Consider the following 7,490-nt stretch of genomic DNA (forward strand, 5'->3'; position numbering starts at 1 on the left):
TTTACAAAATGTGACAAATGTCTGAGAAAGCCACAAAAAAGACTGAACAAAAACAAATAAACTCTACGTGTCTGGCCCTTGGTGTGATTCTCTTTTTCCAGTGTGGCCCTTAGTGAAAATGAGTTTGATACCCCTGATGCAGCCCGTAAGAAATGTGGTCATTTCAGGGTAGTCGGGGTGAAAATATGTCGACGCAGTTTGTTTGATTTATTAGACAGTAATAAATGCATAACAAGATGCCAACACAGTGACATTGTACATTTATCAGAACTGTCGAGGATAACACAAGAAAGTTACAAACTTATTTCCATTGTGGTCCTCGTTATAGTCTGACAAAGATGTCCAGGCAAGCTACAGATGACTAAAAGGTACCTTATGTACACTCAACCACATCCAAATACAAAATAAATACAAATATATACACTGTAATAATAAATATTCATTTAAGACTACATAAAAGATTGAATCTAATTAGCATTTAACAACCATTCACCACATGCTCGATTAAAACAACGATCTGACTGGCTTAACTTAATCTCAACTGGGAGTTTGTTCCATTCCATTGCCGCCATGTACAAAAAAGTATTTTGCCCAGAACAGGTCTTAAATCTACACGGAACTATGTCTGTGGCATCAAGGCATCAAAACAATATGGCTCTCGTCTGAGCGTCTTTCTTCGTATCATTTTCTACTTTTCTCTCGTTTCGTTTCTCATACGAGGAGGATATGAAACAATGAGGTTGAATTATTTTACAGTAGCACAAGTGTTGTAGACATAAATACAGATCCAGTACACTGTACAATACTGTGTGTGGTTTTGCTCAATAGAATAGTTGTGCCATTGTTATACACTGTAGGTAAAACTAATTGTTTTTGTCGGATGTAAAAGTACTTGGAGGGTGTCTGGTAAATGCGAAAATGGAATGCATTTGTAGAAAGCTATTCTGCCTCTGTTCACACACACACACAATCTCTCTCTCTCTCTCTCTCTCTCTCTCTCTCTCTCTTCTGCTGTAAACGTAGCTACCGAACTACTATTTCCGGGCGCCTAGATAGCTCAGTTGGTAGAGCGGGCGCCCATATATAAAGGTATACTCCTCGACACAGCGGGCCCGGGTTCGACTCCGACCCCCTTTCATGTCTTCTGCTGTCCTATCAAAATAAAGGCTGAAAATGGACAAAAAATAATAATAAAATAATAATTAAAAACAACATACTATTTACAAAGTCCGAAGAATAAAAAAGCATTCTCGTTCTAAATTTTGAAATACACAATACACGTGCACTGTAAAATTGGAAATGCTAATGAAATAAGATCATACCCATTAAAACGTTCTTCCCCAACAAGAATTTCAACCACCATTATCTTTGGGAGAAAGCCCTATTTTCTTTTAATCACAGCTGCAATGCCTCCAAGGACATTTGGTAGACCACTACGTTAAGATATTCCAAAGCTATGGGGTGGTCTCTTAATTCTTTCCAGAGTTGTGAATGGAAAGCACAGAACATTGTAGTGGTGCGTTGGAATTACTTTAAACTAACTGGAACGACATCACACTTAAAAAACATATGCCACTGTAAGTTAATGAGCATGGATTGCTACTAAAAACAAAAAAGGCTGTTAGATCATCTCCTGGTCTTCTTTTTACAATTATTAGACCACCTTTTCTTTTTTTTTTTACTATGCTGCCTTCCCTCCTGCATCAACTCCTCCTCTTCCTCCAGCCAGTTTGTCATCTACATGATGGTTGCCATTGACAAGTGGGCATGTCTACTTGGCATTGATTGGTTAGCGGCCTCTTGGGATTTAACCAGTGACATAAGAGAAAACAGAGTCCGGGTGAGCGGTGCTGTTGGTTGTGTATAACAGGGTGTGAGTAAGGAAGGTTCACATTGTGCAAAGAAATGGAAAGAATTCAGAGTGCATCCAAGTTTTTAACAGTGGACAGCCATTCGAGTACATATAACACTTAGTCTGGCTATCACCAGACCAAGCTCAATCTGTTAAGAGGCGTGATCAACGGGCGTAGTTCAAATGACTCTGTACGCAATTGGATAGTCCTTCAACCAATCAGACCAACGTAACGTATTAGTTTCAGAAAAAAACTTGCCTTCGAAATCTTTTAAAAACAGCAGCAACAGCGGCATCAACGGGTTGCTGACTTTCCACTGAAAAACTAAAGAATTAAAGGAGGGCAAAACGAGGGATCGACCAGCATGTGTGACAGGCTGCTCAATGAGTTGAAGTTGATGAGAAGGATTTCCGATGGTCAGCCTAACCAAGACATTCTTTGTTTGCATTTCTATTGGATCATCTGAGGCACTTGTCAATATCCATTTGGATTTCAGCAATTATGTTAATTTGGTTATTTCTTGTTGATGTTCATTCCAAAATGACATACCCACTTTTTGAAAACTGAACGGTAACACTTTACTTAAAAGCTATCTACATAAGAGCGACGTGACACAGTCAAGAACACATGAACCCTAACCCTAACCATAACCATAACTTGTCATGACAAAAACAAAATGACATGTACTAAAACGTTTATGACTTGTTTATAATGTTTATGACACGTTCATGACAGTGTCATGTCACTCTTATGTAGATATACCTTCAAGTAACGTGTAACCAAATGAACTTATTTAAAATAGGATGTTGGAATAAAACATAAGCACATAATCCATTTTGGTCCATTTGGACCTTTGCAGATGACATAATTACATCTGTTGTTTAGGGTTGGTACAGTTCACAAAACCCACGGTTCGGTTTGTATCACTTTTAGGGTCACGGTTTTCGGTTCTGTACGGTTCTTGTTGTTATTTTTTCTTTTAATCTTTAACACTCCAGAAATATACTTCAGCATATGATATATAGCTTAATTATCCACAATGTAGGATATAGTATTAAAAAATAGTTATATCATGTAATCATGCACAAACTGAATTTGACTTGACTTTAAGCACATTATTGGGACCATCTCTGAGGAAAGCCAGGTGAGATTTTGATAGAGCAAGAGGGAAGACATTGATGATTTCAACAAGCTTTTCATTTATTTGGCAAAAAAAGGAGAATGTGTATTGCCATCTACAGGAACTTATGTGCCTTTTTAATAATAACTGCCAACTTCAATGTAGCTCTTACAAAAATTATATCCTTTAAAAGAAAAAGAGAGGAACTCTTAAAGCTCCGTCTTTTGAATAAGTCAGAATACGCTAAACACTAAAAAACCTTGCGTTTTTTTTGGGTTTTTTTGTATAGTTCTTTAAAAATAAAAAGGAAACTTGTTTTTCGGGGAGAATAAAACTACTCTGGGCTGAGTTTTCCCTAGTAACCTTACCAAAAAGGCTCAGGATGCTGCAAATGTTGGTATAATATGAAAATGGCTGGTGGATTTAAGACAAAAATATTATAATTTATTGAATGAATCAAATGTGAACATGTCTGTCAGTGGCGTGTTGATCTTTACATTGTTAGTTCATTTCCTATCCTGGGCTGGGACACACATTCACACGGTTTGATTAAGGACTTATTGGACTTTAATCATCAGTACTGTACTTACAATAACGAGCGTAGATGTCCTCAATTTAGGTCATCCTGTACGTCTCCTCTCCGGTTTTTCCTGCTTCAGCGGCTTTTGAGTGAAAAAAAACGTTACATACATTGATGTCAAAATGTAGGCAAGTTGGCAGGACAGTCTGAAATGGTTTGCACGGTCTTTCGCTGTACCTTCGGTTGGTAACTTGTCCACACCTCTTCTTTCGCGCGAAAGGGAAACACAGCTGTCTGAGGTCACACACGGCCACGAGGCTACATTGCGCATGCGTCGAACCGTGCGACGCACACTACACGCTCCGAACCGAGACAAGCGGATGTTTTTTCATGAACCGTACCACCCCTACTGTTGTTAGGTGAAAACCATTTAAATGCAATAAAAAAACTTCTTGAATGTGACAATCATGCATTATTGAGTTGCTCCAGTGTTTTAAAGGTTTTCATACCTCAAGGGCTGCAGAATTACTAGCCGGTCAGTCGGTCAGTCCACCGCTTTAGTCCAGACTGATATATCCCCTTGACTTTTCCTCTAGTGCCATCATGAGCAATACTGTTTACACAAATTATATTACTTCATTCATAGATTCAGATATTGCACATATTTTGCTTGTATTTGTGTGTTTGTTACAGTTATTTAATGAGCACTATTGGAGGTGCCTCAGGCCTAAGATTTCCATTGCCAACGACTACTTCTGTTTATCTGTGCACATGATAATAAAGAACCGTGAACCTTAAATCAGGTCAATTTGTCCAATACTCTACTGCATTCATGGCCCGGTGAGTCATCAACTTCAGTTATAATAAACTTGAAAATTACAATAGCTGGATGAAGTAGTTTCATTTGGGGATTTTAGATTTAATACTGGCATCTTATTTTCAGGTTATGAAACTGTTCTCGACTTTATACAGGTTGTTTTGGAATTGGATTGAATGAAATTAAACATGTCATTAAGCAACCGAATGCACAGGCACAGAAGTTAGGCTTGGGGAGAAGTGAAGAAAATCAACATTGGAAGTACAGTATGCACAGAAAACCAGCAGGCCATCCAAATTACAAGTTTAAGAGAAAAACAAGTTTTTTTTGTGGGTTTTTGTGGCGTAAAACCACAATCACATGGTTCTGTGAAAAATGTCATGGAAAACTAACAGCAACTTTAGAGGCAAACCAGCGTATGCACCCACCCACACACACACACACACACACACACACACACACACACAATCCATAACCACATGCAGCGAGCACACATACCGTGATAGTTGATGTTTGACCACACAAGATGGGTTACTAAAAGAGTGTGCGAGTGCTGACTCAAACTCTACTGTACTTGTGGTGGATTCACAAAAATATAAAATAAACGTTTCTCTCCGCCTTTCTCTCTGTCATACTGTCTGGTAGATATTAAATGAATGTTTATTGTTTATGCCATTACAACATAGCATGTGCGCGTGCGCGTGTGGTTGTGTGCACAAGCATAGAAAGCCCAAACACAGAGCTAAGGGCAGGCCGTTGGGGCTCTAAATCAGCCACGTGCTAACTAACAGAGGTTTGACCCAAATAACAGTGTAATTTATGAAGGCTTTTAAGCTTCCAGGCAGCCATGGAAATAGAACAGAGAATAATGTGAGTCTGACCGTAGCTGCGTCACTTCAGTTTATGTCCCAGTCTTTTACTAGGACACACGTCCGCGGTTCTTAATGATACAGAGACAGTAAACACAATGTTAATGGACGCCGGATTTACAAAGATGTGCTCGGCAGCAAGCGCACTGCCGTGTGCACAATTATGGACGTGCTCACGAGCGAGAATACAAAACGGGTGCAGTCACTGACAGGCATCTTCATAAACGGAGACAAAATCAACAGCGGAGGCAGTTCAGTAAACAAGGGAGCTATAGTAACGGCGGCAGTGAGGAACATGTGAGGGATGGGTGGATGGAGAAGGAGGGACAGACTGAAGCAGAGAGATCATTAGTAACCCACTGTAAGGCTCAGGCCCCCAGGCAGGGTTAGAGGCTGAACTGGACTGTTAGCAGCTGCTGAAGGAGATGACATCTCAGGCAGACCCAAAGGATGAGTTAAGACATCCCAAGCATTCATACAGCTGTGTGTGTGTGTGTGTGTGTGTGTGTGTGTGTGTGTGTGTGTGTGTGTGTGTGTGTGTGTGTGTGTGTGTGTGTGTGTGTGTGTGTGTGTGTGTGTGTGTGTGCTAACCTCGCATGCTGCAGCGGGTCATTCGCCTCTGTGTTTTTTTGTGATTTTTGTTAGTGGCATTTTAGGCCTTTATTAGATAGGACAGCTTTAGACATGAAAGGGGAGAGTTACACACTGCCTGCGTGGCGTGAGCGTGGCGTGAGTGTGGCGTGAGCGTGGCGTGAGTGTGGCGTTTCTGTGGCGTGTCAGCTGCGTGGATTTTTCACATTCAGAAACGTGTCTGACGTGGTGCTGCTGCTGCTAGCCTTGTCTGTACACATGTATGTTTCCCAATGATGAAATGAAATGCCATGTTAAACATGAATATATACTGATTTGATTACAGCAAAGACAACGTCGGCAGTATTGACGGCAAAATAGACTACAGAATATTTCGTTCTGTATTGACAGGTGCAATATTAGATTAGATTTATTTATTTTTTTTAAATAACATTTATATCTGCATTTATATCAAAACCTAGAGACTTTCAAACATCAACATGTCATTTATTAATATGTATTCATGTCTAAATGACATATAAACATCTTTTCCTATTCTATTTTGCCTGGAAACGCTTCCAACACGCTTGCGTGTCGCGTGAAAAATAAAAACGGACACGCCACGCAGCTGACACGCTCGCGCGACGCATCCAGTGTGTAGCTGGCCTAAGCCTCTGTATATGGGCGCACGCTCTACCAGGTGAGCTACCCAGGCGCCCGTTCACCTCAGTGTTTGAAGTGGAGATGCAGCTCTGAGGATCAGGCTCCTGTCACGGCTCCACAGATCAGAGCACAGAGCGACAGGATGCCATGAGAAAGGAGGAGAGGGCAAAGACATGAGATGAAGTAAGACCCTTCCCACTTAAGCCTCTTTTTCTCTTCTATCTTGCTTTCTTTCTCAGACTATGTTTACATCATATCTGAAAATGACATGCATCCACACAAGCATTCTCAGCAAGTCATTTTTGATAACGATCTCCGTCAGAACAAGTGCAGCAACGATAATCCATTAATCGACTAGTTGTCAACTTGTATTAAAGCGCCCATAATATACTCATTTTCAGGTTCATAATTGTATTTTAAGGTTGTACCAGAATAGGTTTACATGGTTTACTTTTCAAAAAACACCATATTTTTGTTGTACTGCACAGCTCTCTCTCACTGCTGTAGATCCTCTTTTCACCTGGTTTCTGTTTTAGCTACAGAGTGAGACCTCTTTTCTTCTTCTTCTTCTGTACTATCTTTGATTGCACTCGCACATGCTCAGTAGCTCAGATGTAGATCATGTCAGCTAGCTAGCTCCATAGAAGTAAAAGACAGGCTGTTTCTCCAACTTCAGTCAGTTACAAGGCAGGATTAGCTGGGAGACTTCTAAATGAGGGCGCACATGTAAGTAGTTCTTTTGTAGATTATGGTGAACTTGTGTGTGTTGTAGCAGTGCTTTGCTATTGAGAACGAGGTACCATGCTAGTGTTAGCATTAGCGTTAGCATGCTAATGCTAACGCTACGAGCTAACGGTTGCGGTTAGCCAGCTCATTTCGGATTGTGACGTCACAGTCCGAGCGATTTTGAACAGCTCACCAGGAGACTGAAGGCAGGACACATTCAGAAACCGTATCTCACTCAAAACAGCATGGATGGATTTTTTTCAAAGTTTGTATGTGTGTGGAAGCACCAGAGACACAAAAGAACACCCCAAATACCAGAAAAAGTGTTTTTTTCATAATATGGGCACTTTAA

Source organism: Perca fluviatilis, chromosome 11 (genome assembly GCF_010015445.1).
Source record: "Perca fluviatilis chromosome 11, GENO_Pfluv_1.0, whole genome shotgun sequence".
NCBI classification, from domain to species: Eukaryota; Metazoa; Chordata; class Actinopteri; order Perciformes; family Percidae; genus Perca; species Perca fluviatilis.